Raw genomic sequence first — 18,240 nt, forward strand, 5'->3', positions numbered from 1 at the left:
AACTTATAAATTGGTCTAGGGTAAATTCAATCCGAAGGATGTTCGGAGAACTGAAGACCATGAACCAAAAGAACAATTCAACATGAACAACATGTGTACACAAAAGAACAACCAGCCCGAAGGGTACAGGGGCGGGTGCTGGGTCTCCCAATAGGAGCTAGAAGAAAAGAAATTTACGGTAAGTAAACAAAATTCCCTTTTTCTTTGTCGCTCCATTGGGAGACCCAGACAATTGGGACGTCCAAGAGCAGTCCCTGGGTGGGTAAAAGAATACCTCGATAAAAAAGAGCCGAAAAACGGCCCCCTCTTACAGGTGGGCAACCGCCGCCTGAAGGACTCGCCTACCTAGACTGGCGTCTGCCGAAGCATAGGTATGCACTTGATAGTGTTTCGTGAAAGTGTGCAGACTAGACCACGTAGCTGCCTGACACACCTGCTGAGCCGTTGCCCGGTGCCGCAATGCCCAGGACGAACCTACGGCTCTGGTAGAATGGGCTTTCAGCCCTGAAGGGAGCGGAAGCCCAGAAGAATCGGTTCCTTGATCCACGGAGCCAAGGTTGACTTGGAGGCCTGAGAGCCCTTACGCTGGCCAGCGACAAGGACAAAGAGCGCATCTGAACGGCGCAGGGGGGCCGTGCGAGACACGTAGAACCGGAGTGCTCTCACAAGATCCAAAGAGTGCAAATCCTTTTCACACTGGTGAATTGGATTAGGGCAAAATGAAGGCAAGGAGATATCCTGATTGAGATGAAAAGGGGATACCACCTTAGGGAGAAATTCCGGGACAGGACGCAGAACCACCTTATCCTGGTGAAACACCAGGAAGGGGGCTTTGCATGACAGCGCTGCGAGCTCAGACACTCTCCGAAGAGATGTGACTGCCACTAGGAAGGCCACCTTCTGCGAAAGACGTGATAGAGGGACATCCCGCAGCGGCTCGAAAGGTGGTTTTTGAAGAGCCGTTAGAACCCTGTTAAGATCCCAGGGTTCCAGCGGACATTTGTAAGGTGGGACCATGTGGCAAACTCCCTGCAGGAACGTGCGGACCTGCGGAAGCCTGGCTAGACGCTTTTGAAAAAACACGGAGAGCGCTGATACTTGGCCCTTGAGAGAGCCGAGGGACAAACCCTTGTCCATACCAGATTGAAGGAATGAAAGAAAAGTGGGTAAGGCAAACGGCCATGGAGGAAAACCGTTATTAGCGCACCAGGATAGGAAGATTTGCCAAGACCTGTAATAGATCTTGGCGGACGTTGCCTTCCTGGCCTGTCTCATGGTGGCAATGACATCCTGAGATAACCCTGAAGACGCTAGGAGCCAGGACTCAATGGCCACACAGTCAGGTTGAGGGCCACAGAATTCAGATGGAAAAACGGGCCTTGTGACAGCAAGTCTGGGCGGTCTGGAAGCGCTGACGGTTGACCCACCGTGAGATGCCACAGATCTGGATACCACGACCGCCTCGGCCAATCTGGAGCGACGAGAATGGCGCGACGGCAGTCGGACCTGATCTTGCGTAGTACTCTGGGCAGCATCGCCAGAGGGGGAAACACATAAGGCAGTCGAAACTGCGACCAATCCTGGACTAACGCGTCCGCCGCCAGAGCTCTGTGATCCTGAGACCGTGCCATGAATGCCAGGACCTTGTTGTTGTGCCGTGACGCCATGAGATCGACGTCCGGCGTTCCCCAGCGGCGACAGATCTCTCGAAACACTTCTGGGTGCAGATACCATTACCCCGCGTCCATGTCCTGACGACTGAGAAAATCTGCTTCCCAGTTTTCTACGCCCGGGATGTGAACTGCGGAGATGGTGGAGGCTGTGGCTTCCACCCACTGCAGAATCCGTCGGACTTCCTGGAAGGCTAGATGACTGCGAGTGCCGCCTTGGTGGTTGATGTAGGCGACAGCAGTGGCGTTGTCCGACTGGATACGGATCTGCCTGCCCTCCAGCCACCGATGAAAAGCCAATAGGGCTAGATATACTGCCCTTATCTCCAGGATATTGATCTGAAGGGATGACTCTATCGGAGTCCAGGTTCCCTGAGCCCTGTGGTGGAGAAAAACCGCTCCCCAACCTGACAGGCTCGCGTCCGTGGTGACCACAGCCCAGGTTGGGGGTATGAAGGATTTCCCCCGCGACAGAGAATTGGGTAGGAGCCACCACTGAAGTGACGTCTTGGTTGCAAGGGAAAGAGAGACGTTCTTGTCGAGGGAAGCCGCACTCTTGTCCCATTTGCGGAGAATGTCCCATTGGAGTGGCCGAAGATGGAATTGCGCGAACGGGACTGCTTCTATAGCTGCCACCATCTTCCCCAGGAAGTGCATGAGGCGCCTTAAGGGGTGTGACTGACTCCGAAGAAGAGATTGCACCCCTGCCTGCAGAGAAAGCTGTTTGTCGCTCGGAAGCTTGACTAACGCTTGCTGGGTATGAAACTCCATCCCAAGGTATGTCAGTGATTGGGTCGGTGTCAACTGGGATTTCGGGAAGTTGATGATCCACCCGAACTGCTGGAGAGTCGCCAGAGCGACGGTTAGACTTTGTTGACACGCCACCCGAGACGGGGCCCTGACTAGGAGATCGTCCAAGTAGGGGATCACCGAGTGGCCCTGAGAGTGCAGGACCGCCACGACGGATGCCATGACTTTGGTGAAAACCGAAAGGCAATGCCACGAACTGAAGGTGTTCGTCCCCGATGGCGAAACGCAGTAAACGTTGATGTTCGGGTGCGATCGGTACATGGAGATAAGCATCCTTGATGTCGATCGATGCTAGGAAGTCTCCTTGTGACATCGAGGCGATGACCGAGCTGAGAGATTCCATCCGAAACCGTCTGGTTCTCACATGTCTGTTGAGTATCTTGAGGTCCAGAACGGGACGGAATGACCCGTCCTTTTTTGGCACCACGAACAAGTCGGAGTAAAATCCGCGGCCACGTTCCTGAAGGGGAACGGGGATCACAACTCCTTCTGTCTTTAGAGCGTCCACTGCCTGAAAAAGTGCGTCGGCCTGAGCGGGGGGCGGAGAGGTTCTGAAGAAACGAGCTGCAGGACGAGAGCTGAACTCTATCCTGTAACCATGAGACAGAATGTCTCTCACCCATCGGTCCTGAACATGTGGCCACCAGGCGTCGCCAAAGCGGGAGAGCCTGCCACCGACTGAGGATGCGGCAAGGGGAGGCCGAGAGTCATGAGGAGGCCGTCTTGGAGGCAGTGCCTCCTGCGGCCTTTTGCGGGCGTGACTTGGACCGCCACGCATAGGAGTTCCTCTGGCCTTTCTCCGGCCTGTTGGACGAAGAGGATTGGGACTTGGCGGAGGGACGAAAGGACCGAAACCTCGATTGGATTTTTCTCTGTTGAGGTCTCTTAGGTTTGGCCTGGGGTAAGGAAGAATCCTTTCCCTTGGATTCCTTAATAATCTCATCCAACCGTTCGCCAAACAAGCGGTCGCCAGAAAAAGGCAAACCGGTTAAGAACCTCTTGGCAGCCGAGTCTGCTTTCCATTCGCGCAGCCACATGGCCCTGGGGACTGCCACGGAGTTAGCAGATGCTACCGCCGTACGGCTAGTGGAGTCCAGGACGGCGTTCATGGCGTAGGACGAAAAGGCTGACGCCTGAGAGGTCAAAGACGCAACTTGCGGAGCAGAATTCCGTGTGACAGCATTAATCTCAGTCAGACAAGCCGAGATTGCTTGGAGAGCCCACACGGCTGCAAAGGCCGGGGCGAAAGACGCGCCCGTGGCCTCATAGATGGACTTCACCAGGAGCTCTATCTGTCTGTCAGTGGCATCCTTCAGGGATGAACTATCTGCAACAGACACCACGGACCTAGCCGCCAATCTGGAGACTGGAGGATCCACCTTGGGACAGTGAGCCCAACCCTTAACGACTTCAGATGGAAAGGGGTAACGCGTGTCAGTGAGACGTTTAGCAAAGCGCTTGTCCGGGACCGCTCTGGGCTTCTGGACAGCATCCCTGAAGTTAGAATGATCAAAAAACGTATTGCGCGTACGTTTGGGGAACCGAAACTGGTGTTTCTCCTGCTGAGACGCCGACTCCTCTACAGGAGGAGGCGGGGGAGAGAGATCCAACACCTGGTTGATGGACGAGATTAGATCATTTACTAAGGCGTCCCCCTCAGGTGTATCAAGGTTAAGGGCGACGTCAGGGTCAGAGCCCTGAGCTGCCACGTCCGCCTCGTCTTCCAGAGAGTCCTCAAGCTGGGATCCCGAGCAGCGAGAGGAAGTCGGGGAAGAGTCCCAGCGAGACCGCTTAGCCGGTCTAGGATTGCGGTCCGGGCAGGAGTCCTCCGCCTGAGACCGAGGGGCCAACCTGGGAGCGCGCTGCGGCGCGGACCGAGAGGGGCCTGGGGGAGACGAGCTAACAGGGGCCGGGGCCTGTGGAAGGTCCGGTCTGGACTGCAAAGCCTCAAGTAGCTTAGAGACCATTTGTCCATAGACAGTGCAATGGATTGAGAAAGAGACTGTGAAAGTTTCTCAGCAAAAGAGGCCAACTCTGTCCCTGCAGCCTGCTCAGGGGGAGCAGGGGGATCTACACGAGCCGAGGGGCCCACCAGTGCCCGAGGCTCCGGCTGAGCAAGCGAGACAGGAGTCGAGCATTGCTCACAGTGAGGGTAGGTGGAACCCGCAGGTAACATAGCCCCACAAGAGGTACAGGCCGCGAAAAAAACCTGTGCCTTAGCAGCTTTGCTCCTTGTGGACGACATGCTGTTGTCTCCTAGGAGAGTGACCACTGAGGGTATATGGGACAGGGGTATACAGCCTGACCGAACAGATATATATATCTATTATATATATCTATTCTATTCCGGCACCCTAGGGGGGGACCAGCACCGGGTGACCGGTGTGGCTTACCGACCGCTAACGAGCGGAGTGTGTCCTCCAGATTCCCTGCCGTGGATCCCCCGGAGCTGCAGAGCTGTTCACTGAGAAGCCTCCACCGGCAGAATGCCAGAAAATGGCTGCCGGAGCTCTCAGGGGAGGAGTGGGGCCGTGGGCGGCGCCAGAAAAGTGCGGGAATCTGGGTCCCCACAGTGGTCAATGAGGGGGGAGGAAGACATGCAGGATGCTCCAGCCCTCACATCCGACGTCATGTCGGTAATCCCACCCTTACCCCTGACAGGCAGGCCCGGGGGCAGGATTTTCGCGACTAGGCCGCGGTGAAGCCGGGGACTAAATTTGAGGCCGCGCCCGACAAGCAGGCACGGTCGGCGCGGAAGTCCACCGGCCTCCTCAATTCAGCAACTGCCGCGGCTTCCGGGAAGAAGGTGCGCTCCCTGCACAGTCCTCTATGGGGACACGGAGTACCTTTAAGATGCAGGGCCCGGTCCCTGAGGTTGAAGAGGCTCCGGTCCGGCAGGTTCCCTCAGGGGCTGCGGATGGAGCACGGTCCCAGTAAATGGATGACCGCTCAGGATCCCACTTCTCCCAGAGCCGCATAAGGGATGGTGAAGGAGACGGCATGTGGCTCCAGCCTCTGTACCCGCAATGGGTACTTCAACCTTAACAACACCGCCGACATAGTGGGGTGAGAAGGGAACATGCCGGGGGCCCCGTGGGGGCCCTCTTTTCTTCCAACCGACATAACTAAGTATGAGAATGCATGAGTGGATGTGTGCCTCCTTCCACACAAAGCATAAAACTGAGGAGCCCGTGGTCCACGGGAGGGTGTATAGGCAGAGGGGAGGGGTTACACTTTTTAAAGTGTAATACTTTGTGTGGCTTCCAGAGGCAGAAGCTATACACCCAATTGTCTGGGTCTCCCAATGGAGCGACAAAGAAAGAGGTGGAATGGGTGAGAAAGCCTCTGCGATTCTGCACCTAGTACTATTTCCATATGGGTTGACACACAGTTTTCTTACAATTTTCCACTTATACTGCTGCATAACTAAGCAGGAAGCTTGTTAAAAAAACAAACAAAAAAAAAAACAAAAAAAAAAACTTCTGCAGGAGGATATTTAACCCCATAACCACTGGCAGATACTGTGCAAGAACAGTACACGGGCGCCTTTTTAGTCTAAAAACCCATCAAGATGCACCAGTTCCACCTGCCTTGGAGGCATTAGTCGCCCCCGTACCTATTGGACCCCTGTGTGGCTGCACAGGTTGCACCAATGATATGTCCGTCCCTGCTCATAACGCACATAAACATGAAATTCCTGTATAGGGTAATCAGCGTGATGAGAAGTTGGAAAAGTTTTGTTTAGCTTAGAAAAAAAAAGACGTTTCAGAGGAGATCTCATTTATATGTATAAATACATGTGTGGTCAATACACAGGACGACACACGACTTATTGCTTCCAAAGACAATACTAAGGACCAGGGGGCACTCACTGCGAGAGGAAGAAAAGTGATTCCGACAGCTAAATAGGAAAGGGTTCTTTACAGTTAGAGCAGTCAGACTGTGGAATTCCCTAACACAAGAGGTAGTAATGGCAGATACTATAACAGCTTTTAATAAGGGTTGGATGATTTCCTCAGTACACAAAAATTGTCAGTTATAAATGACTTAAGGGTGCTTTACACGCTGCGACATCGCTAGCGATAGCTAGCGATGTCGCTGGTGAAAGCACCCGCCCCCATCGGTTGTGCAACACGGGCAAATCGCTGCCCGTGGCACACAACCTCATTAGGCCCCGTCACACATACTTACCTGCCTAGCGACGTTGCTGTTGCCGACGAACCAACTTCCTTCTAAGGGGGGCGGTTTGTGCGGCGTCACAGTGGCGTCACTAAGCGGCCGCCCAATAGTAGAGGAGGGGCGGAGATGAGCGGCTGGAACATGCCGCCCACCTTCTTCCTTCCGCATGGCCGGTGGACGCAGGTAAGGAGATGTTCGTCATTCCTGCGGTGTCACACGCAGCGATGTGTGGTGCTGCAGGAACGACGAACAACCAGCGTCATGCACCACCAACGATAAATAGAAAAGGAGCGACGTGTCAACGATTAACGATTTTTAACGTTTTTGCGATCATTGATCGTCGCTCCTAGCTGTCACACGCTGCGATGTCGCTAACGACGCCGGATGTGTGTCACAAACACCGTGACCCCGACGATATATCGCTAGCGATGTAAAGCACCCTTTAGTGACGAAATATATAATTGGTGGAGGAACTAGATGGACCTAGGTATGTTTTTCAACCTATGTAACTATGTAACATGGTGGAAGAGAATGACTAAGGACCTAGATGTGTCGATTGTACCGCGATCCTGACTAGTGACATGTGTGCTCACAAGTTTTTGTGTTGCCAAAGCCAAAGATTGATATACTTACTGAGATTTATTTATATTTTGTCTAACATAAAAAGCCATTTTTTATGTTTCCTAAATGTATGAGGATTTAGTGTGTATTGTACTCAACACAGAATTCTAGAATACTAAATCTATATGAAAACAGCAGCCTCTGCTGGTCATGGAGAATAATACACACCATCATGCAAATTAAAAATACTTCAATCATAAAAGTGTTAAAGACAATCGTCCGGTCATATGGTAACAGGACTATAGACATCAAAATGGCAAGCCCCTATTTGGGACTTCCTTTTATGAGCCAGAATAAGGATTGGCTTTTAGTACAATCAGTTCATGATGAGTCATTTTCCATGAATGATTAGAGATGGGCAAAAAGGTTCAAAGCAAATCAAATTTGCCTTAAATTCTACAAAGAATTCAGATTTCGATGCATCCAATTTTTTGTGATTTTGCATTGTATGAATCCATCAAAAGGGTAATTAGTCGACTGTCACTTTGCCTTTTGTAGATGGCTGTGAAATGGGTTCATAAATAAAAAAAAAGAAATGCTGTACTCACCTCTCCACTCACCTGTTCCACTTTCTCAGTTTCTTGTTGGTTCCCTCCGGCTCCGGTCTCTTCTGGTCTTCATGTCATGGTATACCCTGTTCTGCGTCTTCTCCTGTGATGAGTGGTCCTCAGCCAGCGACATACACCAACGTGACACCACAACATGCGACATGCGAGACCTACTCAGGATGTTGCCTGCCATGAAAACTAGAAGAGACAGGAGTCGGAGGGAGCCGGTGGAGAACTGAAAAGACTAGAAGAGACAGGAGTCGGAGGGAGCCGGTGGAGAACTGAAAAGAAGACTAGAAGAGACTGGAGTCGGAGGGAGCCGGTGGAGAACTGAAAAGAAGACTAGAAGAGACTGGAGTCGGAGGGAGCCGGTGGAGAATTGAAAAGAAAACTAGAAGAGACAGGTGAATGGGAAGAAGAGAACACTATTTTGTTAACCCCTACGTTTATTATTCTATGTGGTCTGCAGAGATACTAATGCAAACTTATTTAAAGGGAACCTGTCTCTATCCAACCAGGACAGGGAGAGGAAGTTGAGGACCCCCCCTACTCCATTTGAGAAATTGTTCTTGCAGGGTTCGTCACCTGGGCATGTCATCTCTCTTATTTATAAAATGCTGAACCAGAGAGACATGTCGGACAAACCCAAATTTGTCTATAGATGGGGAGAGGAACTGGGAGAGGACATTTCGGAGGACAGATGGAGCAGGGCGTTTCTGTGGACCCACAAACTTTCTCTGGCTTGTGCCGCCCAAGAGAAAAACTATAAAATTCTCACAAGGTGGTACCAATACCCGACCAAATTGCATGCTATCTTTCCCTCAGTGTCCGACATGTGCTGGAGATGTGGTACAGAAAAAGGGTCTATGTTACATATATGGTGGAGCTGTGCTAAATTGCAACCATTCTGGGACTCAGTGTTTTCTCTGTATAAAAAGATGAGTGGGGGTGAGGTGGAGAGATCTCCCCAGGTGGCCCTCCTCTCTATCCTCCCAGGTTCATTCAAGTCACAAAAGAGGGACCTGCTGCGATTTTGTTTAGCGGCAGCCCGTATAATTATTCCCAGATACTGGAAACAGACTAGATGCCCCACGTTAGCTGACTGGGTAGAGGAGATGGCAAACCTCCAGAGAATGGAGGAACTCACAGCTGAACTTAATGGGCTCACGGAAAAATTTATCACAGTGTGGGGACCGTGGATTACGTTCATGGAGTCTCCTGAGTTCACGGTGAGTCTGGCAGGTTATTTGAGATGAGAAATGGTGACATACCTTGTCTTCCCCTCTCCCCACACACTTTTTTCCCCCACCCCCTTTTTACCCTACTTTCTTCACTCTATTTGATTCCTTCTTTTCTAAGCTTATATCTGTTCTTTTTTTTTTTTCTAGTTTTCTACTTTTTCTTAAATGTTTATTCAATAACTTAAAAGGGGATTGTTTTATGCTGAGAGTGGTCTTGTCAATTATCAGGAAGACATGTTTCGCTGGAACTCTGATTTCTAGTGTATGGTTTGTCATGGAGTGTTAGCATAAGGATAGCTTATAGAGTTCCAATGAAATCTACAATGTGATGTTATTTTTGTCATTCCGAAACTGAGAGATCACTGTTTATGTTTTATAATCTTTATAAATGTTCAAGATGTATGCTTGATTTATAAACTTAATAATAAAACAGATTTGAAATAAAGGGAACCTGTCAGGTGCAATATGCACCCAGACCCACGAACAGTTCTGGGTGCATATTGCTAATCCCTGCTTAACCGTCCCTGTATACACTAGCATAGATAAAGAGATCTATAGAAAAAGTCTTTCTAAAGATCCTTTATAACATGCTAATGAGTGCGGGGACTAGTCGCAAGGGTGTTAGTTTCCTTGGCTAGTCAGCCTCCTTAGCATGTAAGTACGCCCCCGTGGGTGTTCTAACATGCTAATGAATGTGCAGCGTCAGAGGCATGGTTAATCTCACCGCTCTCTTCTGCCACCACCCCCGACGCTGAATTTCAGCTCCGTGCGCATTATCAGACATCCCGAACTTGCAGTCATGCATACTATAAAAGCTGGGTGTATGCGTCCCGGCTTCAAACTGGTGTAGTGTGCATGAACAGAAGTCATGGGATGTTGTTCTGATCATGCGGACTGAGCCGAAAGCCAGAGGTGGCAGCAGAGGTGAGAGCCTCCATGCCTCTGATGCTGCACATTCATTAGCATGTTAGCACACCCACAGGGACATGTTAACATGCTAAGGGGACAGACTAGCCGAGGGAAGTAACGCCATTGTAACTAGTCCCTGACCTCATTAGCATGTTATAAAGGAACTTTAGAAATACTTTTTCTAAAGATCTCTTTATCTATGCTAGTGTATACAGGGACGGTTAGGCAGGGATTAGCAATATGCACCCAGAACTGCTCGTGGTTCTCAGTGCATACTGCACCTGACAGGTTCACTTTAATATGAAACAAATTTCCTGGCCAAATTGAAATTTTAGCAGATCCGCTCACCAATAATACCAATCCATCTGATTTGTCGCCTTGTAACCATACATTTTTTGTACATCTGGCCATAGCACCACCTGGCAGAATATGCTGAGTTCACATGACCTATAATCATCAGTTAGAAAGGATCCTGCAGAGATCCGTTGTCTGCCAGAGCTGTTATTTTAACATGGGAGTCTATAGAGGACGGATCCATTACGAAATTGCTATTTATCTTTATCCTGTGTTAAAAAACCCGCATCCGTCAGACATTTATTTAACAACGGACAAAAAAGTTGTATTTGCAGAAATTTTTTGCCAATGCATCTCTGCAGGATCCATTCTAAAGGATGATTACTGGACATGTCAACTCAGCCTAAGGCTATGTGCCCACGGGACAATGTACCCATGGAATTTGCTGTGCAAAACCCGCGGATTTATCTGGATTTTCCAGATAAATCCGCATGTTTAAGCAAGTACAGACTCTCCCCATGTTATCCTATGGGACATGAGGAGTGCTGTGTCCACGCTGCTAGGCATTGCTCCCACTAGCTAGTTTCCTACTGCACACTGATGAGGGGCAAATACCCCGACACAGCTGTCTGTGGATGGATACCACGTTTGGCATAGGTGGTCTCCTTGACTGGAGACTTCCCTTCCCGTGGTTGTTCCGTCACGGTGAAAGACCTGGCTACTTTCCTGCCAGCGTTGAGAAACATGTGATGGTGTCTCCGCAGGCATTCTTGTTTTGAATATTTCCCAGGGGACATTGCTCTAGAATCACTGCGTTGAAAACACGTGATGTTGTCTCCGCGGTGTTGGATGTTGATCTCCCTAAGGTCAACCATCCTTGCTTATGCATGCTGCGGTATGTGCGGCTGCGGAATATGCTGTGGATATCCCGCAGCTGCCCTTAACTGCATGTCAATCATTCACGCGGAAATATCTGCGGATGTCCAGCCTTTCCACTATGGAGATAGAGGGCGGGACGTCCGCAGGTATTTCCACACTTGTCCCGCAGGTTTACCGCAGCAAAAATGCTCGAATCTTGCAGCAATGTATAGCTGCGGATTCAGGGAGGGGGGTGCGGGAAACCTGCGGGCATCATACCTGTGGCAAATTCCGCTGTACATTGTCCCATGGACACATGGCCTTAGTTGTTTTTCAAAGGTGCTGGGAGCATGATCCAGGGCAATGAGTTTACTAGCGTAAGGTGAATGGATGTGCAGTTAGGCACATATAGCCCCAATTCATCAAGATTGACGATTTTATCTCCAGTCTTGATGAGGGGGTCTGCTGGAGTCAGACACTCCTGATTCATTTTGAGGTGCAAGCTTTTTAATGAATCAGGAGTGTCTGACAAGTGGCGCACGCCTTTGTGCACCACACCAGAAATCTTACTCTAGTCCCTTATGGAGAAGATTAGGTGCCTGTGCACAGCAAAATTGAAGACTGTTTCCTTCCTTGGGCAGTCTTTAATTTTGTTGTGCGCAGCTGCCGAGGAGTTACTGTGACTTCACAGTGCAGAGGAGAGGCGGCAGACAGAATGTGCAGGCGCGGGTTTCTCTGATGTCACAGGCATACTAAAGAAAAGCGGAGGAAGAATCTTGTATAATGAAGACTGGGGGCAGGCTTATCTTCTGGTCAGTGCACACCCCATAGCCTGGAAGACAAAAGATATAAAAGAAGATTTTTCCAAAACAACCCCTCATCCAGGAGGTATAAAGGTATAGCTAATTTTACCTCTATGCTACCTGTATGCCTATATTAATAAGTAAGCAAAAGGGTGACAGATTCACTTTAAAGGGAACCTGTCAACAATTTTCCGGTCTATAAGCTGTGGCCACCACTAGTAGGCTCTTATATACAGCATTCTAACATGCTGTATATAAGAGCCCAGGCCACTGTGTACAACATAAAAAACACTTTATAATACTCACCTAAACCGGTTGCTGCAGTGGATTTGGGCCAAATGCGCGTCTCTGTTCTCCGGAACCGGCGCCTCCTCTTTCAGCCATCTGTGCCCTCCTCCTGAAGTCTGTGTGCATGACGCATCTACGTCATACACACTCGCCGGTCTCGCGCAGGACCTCAATGCCGGCGAGTGTGGATGACGTAGGACACGTCATGCGCCCCGGCTACAGAAGAAGCACGCAAAGATGGCCGAAAGAGGCGGCGCCACCACCGGACAACGGAGACGCCAACCTGACCCAAATCTACCACAGAGCGACCGTTAGGTAAGTATTATAAAATGATTTTTATGTTCTATACAGTGGCCTGGGCTCTTTTATACAGCATGTTAGAATGCTGTATATAAGAGCCAACTTATAGCCGCCAAATCTGGTGACAGGTTCCCTTTAAAGAGGCTGACCACTACTGTAACATTGATATCCTATCCTTAGGATAGGTCATCAATGTCTGATTGACCGGGGTTTGACACCCCGCACCCTAGCCAATCAGCTGTTCTCGGTGACGGCAGAAGGCAGCCGGAAATGCTCAATTCCAGAGCTGCCCCATTTTCTGACAGCAGCCACGACCGGGTTCTGCACATCGACCTCCTATTGATATGAATGGGAGGCAGATGTCCCGGACCCAGCCGTGACCACTATCACAAAACGGAGCAGTTTCGAAAGTGAGTATTTCCGGCTGCCTGCTTCTGGCACCGATCTAACATTGGTGACCTATCCTAAGGATAGGCCATCAATGCAAAAGTAGTAGACAACCTCTTTTATATCAGGATTTTACAGCCATTGTGCCATGGATTTCCGATGTAAGCACAGCAGTCTGACAGATCTATTTACATAGGGTTTTCCAGACTTACAATATGAATAACGTATCTTTAGGATAGGTAATCAATATCCAGCACCCTTACTGATCAGATGTTTTCAGCTCTGGTGATTGATCAGATGTAAACAGAGATGAACAGCACAGCGCCATTCATTTTGCAGTGGCCGTTCTTTTTTTTTTTGTAAATTCTTTATTTAAGATGTTTCTTAATATTACAGAAATGAAATTGCAACAACAAATAAGCATAAACATGTATTTTTCAGATGAAAGGAAAGAGAAAAGGAAAGGAAAGAGGGAGAGATGGGGACGTGAGGTTGGTGTAAAGTAAAGAGAGGACAAGGGGTTGGGAATGTAGAGGGAGTAGGGAAAGGGGAAAAAGGTGAGATTCCCACCTATTTCTAAGAAGGTGTCTGGTTACTAGGATTTATATATATGAAAGTATGAAAAGGCTTTGTTTTCAGAGGTGTGTATGAACAACGTGTTTGTTTTGCTTAACTGTCTATTCGGTTTCTGAGCTAATGTGTTATCTTTGGATGAGAAAATTTGTCAAGAGATTTTAGTTAGCTTTTGGTATCTGTCCCATTTGTCCCAAGACTCTAAAAGCTTCGCATTTTTCCTAGTGTAATGCAATCGGGCTTTTTCATGTATGCTTATAAGATTTGATTCATTGAACCAGTCGGTTAGACTCGGTGCATCACCTTCTTTCCATTGTCTGGCTATTAGATGTTTTGCTGCATTTATGAGATGAGGTATTATTGAGAGTTTGTTTAGGTGTTCCTTTTGTGGATCTAGATTGAGGATAATAAAGTTTGGGTTGAAAGGGAGTTTGGTCTTGAGAGCATTTTCTATGTGAATTTTAATGGAATCCCAATATTTTGCTATTTTTGGGCAATGATACCAAATGTGTGAAGGGGTGCCAGTCATTTGATTACATCTCCAGCAGTGTGGTGACAAGGAGTTGTCAACTTTGTAGAGAATGTCTGGGGTTTTATACCACCGGGAGATAATTTTATAGTTGAGTTCTTGATATCTAGATGAGGTTGATAGGTTGTGGGCGTTGTTGAAGATCATTTGAATTTCACTAGGGTTGAAGGTGGTGTTTAGTTCCATTTCCCATCTATTAATGTAAGAAGGTTTTTCCGAAGTGTTATATAGTAGCTTGTATATTTTTGAGATTAGCCTATTCTTCCCTTGAGCATGTAGTAGAAATTCTTGTTGGGGGGACGGGTTTGAAGGGGAAATATCTGGGATGTGATATGAAGCTAGGTCTCTAATGATGGCTAGGTCTTTATCTTTTAAATCTATTGGATTAAAGATGGATTTTAGTTCTTGTATAGTTAATGGTTCATGGTTATGGATTATCTCTGACAGTGTTATGTTGCAGAGATTTTTTGATGTCCTAATTTTGTTTTTTAGGAGTCTAAATTTTTGCGGGATTACATGTAAAATGGGGGTGGCTCTGCAAATATTCAGAATTAGATCTAGTTTTTTTATTAAATTTGTGCCAAAGCTTAAGTGTTACTTTGGTAAAAGGGTTCAGTATGTCTTTATATTTGAATCTGTTGTGAGGGGTTGGCCATAGAAAATGTGATAGGTCTCCTTTTAAGTTGCTGATCTCCAAGGTAGTCCACAGTTTTCTAGGGGGGTTTGTCCTCATCTCCATGAGTCTGGCTATGTGTGTGGCTAGCCAATAGCGTTCAAAATCTGGGAGTCCTGTACCTCCTTTAGATTTAGGAGCAGTCAGTATAGTGTACTTTAGTCTATGGCTCTTTTTAAGCCATATAAAATTTGAGATCATGTTTTTCAATTTGCTGAAGAAATGTTGTGGGATATCTGTAGGGATTACTTGTAGAAGATATAAGATTTTTGGCAGAATGATCATCTTGATTAAATTGGTTCTCCCAAACCACGAGATTGGTAAGCTGCTCCAAGCGGAAATGTCGGCTTCTATTTTGTGAAAAAGTGGCTTGAGATTCAGATCGTATAGTTGAGACAGGGAGTTGCTAAGGTGATGCTAGGTGATGGAATTGCTAATACTGAAAGGGGATGATTCTGATACATTTTTCCATATTTTGGGGGGAATGTTAATGTTTAATAAATGGGATTTTGAAAAATTTATTTTGAAGTTGGAGACTTCACTATATAACTTGAAATCTGCGGTAAGGGCCTTAATTGAATTTGAAGGGTTCGTTAAAATGAAAAGTATGTCATCTGCAAATGCCGCGGATTTGTATTCTATTTGGTTGCATTTCAGGCCTGAGATCTTGGGATTTTGTCTTATTTTCTGGAGAAAGGTTTCTATTGTTAGAATAAATAGAAGTGGTGAAAGGGGACAGCCCTGTCTGGTTCCATTTTTTATGTTAAAACTAGAGGAGAGTTAATTATTTATTTTTAGCTTTGCGGTTGGGGTGGTATAAAGTGCCAGGATTTTGTCAATGAATAAGGGTGGGAAGCCAAATTTTTTTAAAGTTTGTACGATAAATAGCCAATTGACGCGGTTGAAAGCTTTTTCTGCATCTGAGGTGATGATTGCAGTTTCAATATTGTTATGTTTTGCATATTGAATGGCATTTAGTGTTTTAATTACATTATCTTTTGCTTCTCTCTCTTTTGTAAACCCCACTTGTTCTAGGTTTATAAGATCAGGTGTTATGTTTTGCATTCTTTTTGCTATGATTTTGGCATACAGTTTTACGTCATTGTTAATCAGCGAAATTGGTCTATAGCTTCCGCAAAGGGATGGATCTTTTCCTTCTTTTGGGATTAGAGTTATGTGAGCTGTTAGGGCTTCTTTATTGAATGGGTTATTCTTGTTTATATAGTTAAAATAGTTTGTCATATGTGGAACTAGTTCTGTTATAAAAATTTTGTAGTACTCAATCGAAAAACCATCCGGGCCTGGACTTTTCCCTCCTGGAGTTGAGTTTATGGATGATTCTACTTCTTGGGAGGATATTGGGATCGTTAGATTTTGTGCTTTTTGGGTTGTGAGTTTAGGTAATTTCAGGTCTTTTAGGAAAGTTTTTATGAGTTTTGTTTTCCCCTCTTGAGACTCTTGTGCTGTTGTGAGGTTGTATATGTTGGAGTAGTATGAAGAGAAAATATTAGCAATGTCTTCTGTTTTGTGATGTAGTTTGTCATTCGTATTTTTAATTTTTGTGATATATATATGTTGTATTTATTTGTTTTTTAATCATGTTTGCTAAATTACGTCCACTTTTGTTGGAGTAAAGGTAGGATCGAAACCTTGCATAGTTAAGGTATTTTTCGCTTTTTTGATTTAAAAGAGCTCTGAGCTCAGATCTTAGCTTGAATAAGTCCTTCTGTAATGAAGGGTTTTGATTTGTTTTATGTTGTCCTTCTAAGTTTTTTATTTGGTCTAGAAGGGAAATTGTTGTTTTTTCTCTTTCTTTTTTGGTTCTAGTGCCGAGTTCTATTAAAGTACCTCGTAGAACTGCTTTGTGGGCTTCCCAAACGTTAGGGTCACATATGTTATTGAAGCAATTTTCTCTAAAGTAGTTTTGGATGGACGTTCTTATGTAGTCTTGAGAAGTTTTGTTTTTTATTAAACTGTTATTGAGTTTCCAATTGAGTGGGCATCTTCTGCCTTGTGAAAGCTTTATGTTTAAAAGTAGGGGGGCATGATCAGAAAGTAATATTATATCATAATGTATTTTTTCAACATTGCTTAGAAGTTGATGGGATATGAATAGATAATCTATTCTGGAGTATGTCTTATGGACTTGTGAGTAATAAGAGTAATCTTTGGTTGAGGGGTATGAGATCCTCCAGCTTTCGATCAGAAGTAATTCTGTGAGGGATTTTTTAATGAAATTTACTGTTTTAATTGGGATCGTTGAATGTCCATCTGAGGTGTCTGATGGAGGGTGTAGAGGGATATTGAAGTCACCTCCTAATATTATATTCCCTTCTGAAAAAAGATGCAGAGTGTTGAATATTTTCTTAAAGAAGGGCAGCTGGTTAGTATTTGGGGCGTAGATGTTTATGATTGTGTATAAGGAGTTGTATAGTTGGCATTTCAAGAAGATGAACCTGCCGTCTGGATCATAAATGACGTCTTTGAGGTTAAAGGGTATCTTTTTATGGATAATAATCGAGACCCCTTTATTTTTCTTGATTGGGGAATTGGCATTAAACCATCTGGTGTAGACCTTATTTTTTGTTACTGGTGTGTACGTCTTCTTGAAGTGAGTCTCCTGGAGAAGAGCGATATCTATTTGGTGTTTGTTAAGATAGCTCAGTATTTGTGATCTTTTTTGGGGGATGTTCATGCCTTTAACATTGAACGTTATAAAGTTAAGATTAGCCATAGTTACCATGAAATAATTGATAATTTATCTTTGAAATTTGGGTAGGTATCTGGGAAGGGTGAAAAAGATTTAGTATAGGGTAGAGTGTGAGATATTTGAGTCTCTTAGCCATAGCCTTGAGACGTTGTGGATTTCTCAAATTGAGAAATGAAAAAACAAAGAAAATTTGCAGCTGGAAGGGATAGGGTAAGCCAAGCCAATCCCTTCCAGTGTAATCTGCAATAGTGGATTTTCCGGTCCGTGGGGGCGTGGACCTAGGATGTAGTACTTTTAGACAGTATATGTACTTGACACTTTCAGTGAAGTGAACTAGGGGGCACTATCTCCCAGCTAAGTCTTATCAGTAAATGTAATGTAAGAGGGTGAGATAACAAGTCAGTTATAAATGATAAATAATAACCAATTAAAGCAAACATTCCATATTTGTATAGTTACAACCAATGGTCTTCGGTTCTGTTGCTTGAACGATGAGGATAGAGGTCATGAGCGTCCAAGAGAGTTCTTTGTAGAATTGTGATTTGATTGAACGATATGCACAAATCACAGGCAGATAGAAAGAGGACTAAGTCCCGATGTCTCTATTTCAACAAATTTAATGTCTTTAGAACAGGAACTGAATTGGGAACATACGCAATCATGTGGTAAACTTAGACAAAACTACGACTTCTCTCCAATTCTCTCCTCCTCCCCCGAACGAAAACGTTGGGTGGAAGGTTAACAGAGGGAGAGGAGGGAGAGAGAGAGAGAGGAAAAAGAAAAATAGGATTTTTTTTTTTTTTTTTTTATATATGAATATCTTTTCTTTTCCGTTTCTCATCAGGGT

General features: G+C 46.2%; 1 protein-coding gene across 1 annotated transcript in view; it reads right to left on the reverse strand.

The window, feature by feature from the left end:
- LOC142245028 (interferon-induced helicase C domain-containing protein 1-like) overlaps positions 1–18,240 on the reverse strand; it is a 145,616-nt gene that overhangs the window by 118,697 nt on the left and 8,679 nt on the right. The gene's annotated exons all lie outside the window — the stretch shown is intronic.

This window comes from Anomaloglossus baeobatrachus, chromosome 7, assembly GCF_048569485.1.
Source record: "Anomaloglossus baeobatrachus isolate aAnoBae1 chromosome 7, aAnoBae1.hap1, whole genome shotgun sequence".
Lineage (NCBI taxonomy): Eukaryota > Metazoa > Chordata > Amphibia > Anura > Aromobatidae > Anomaloglossus > Anomaloglossus baeobatrachus.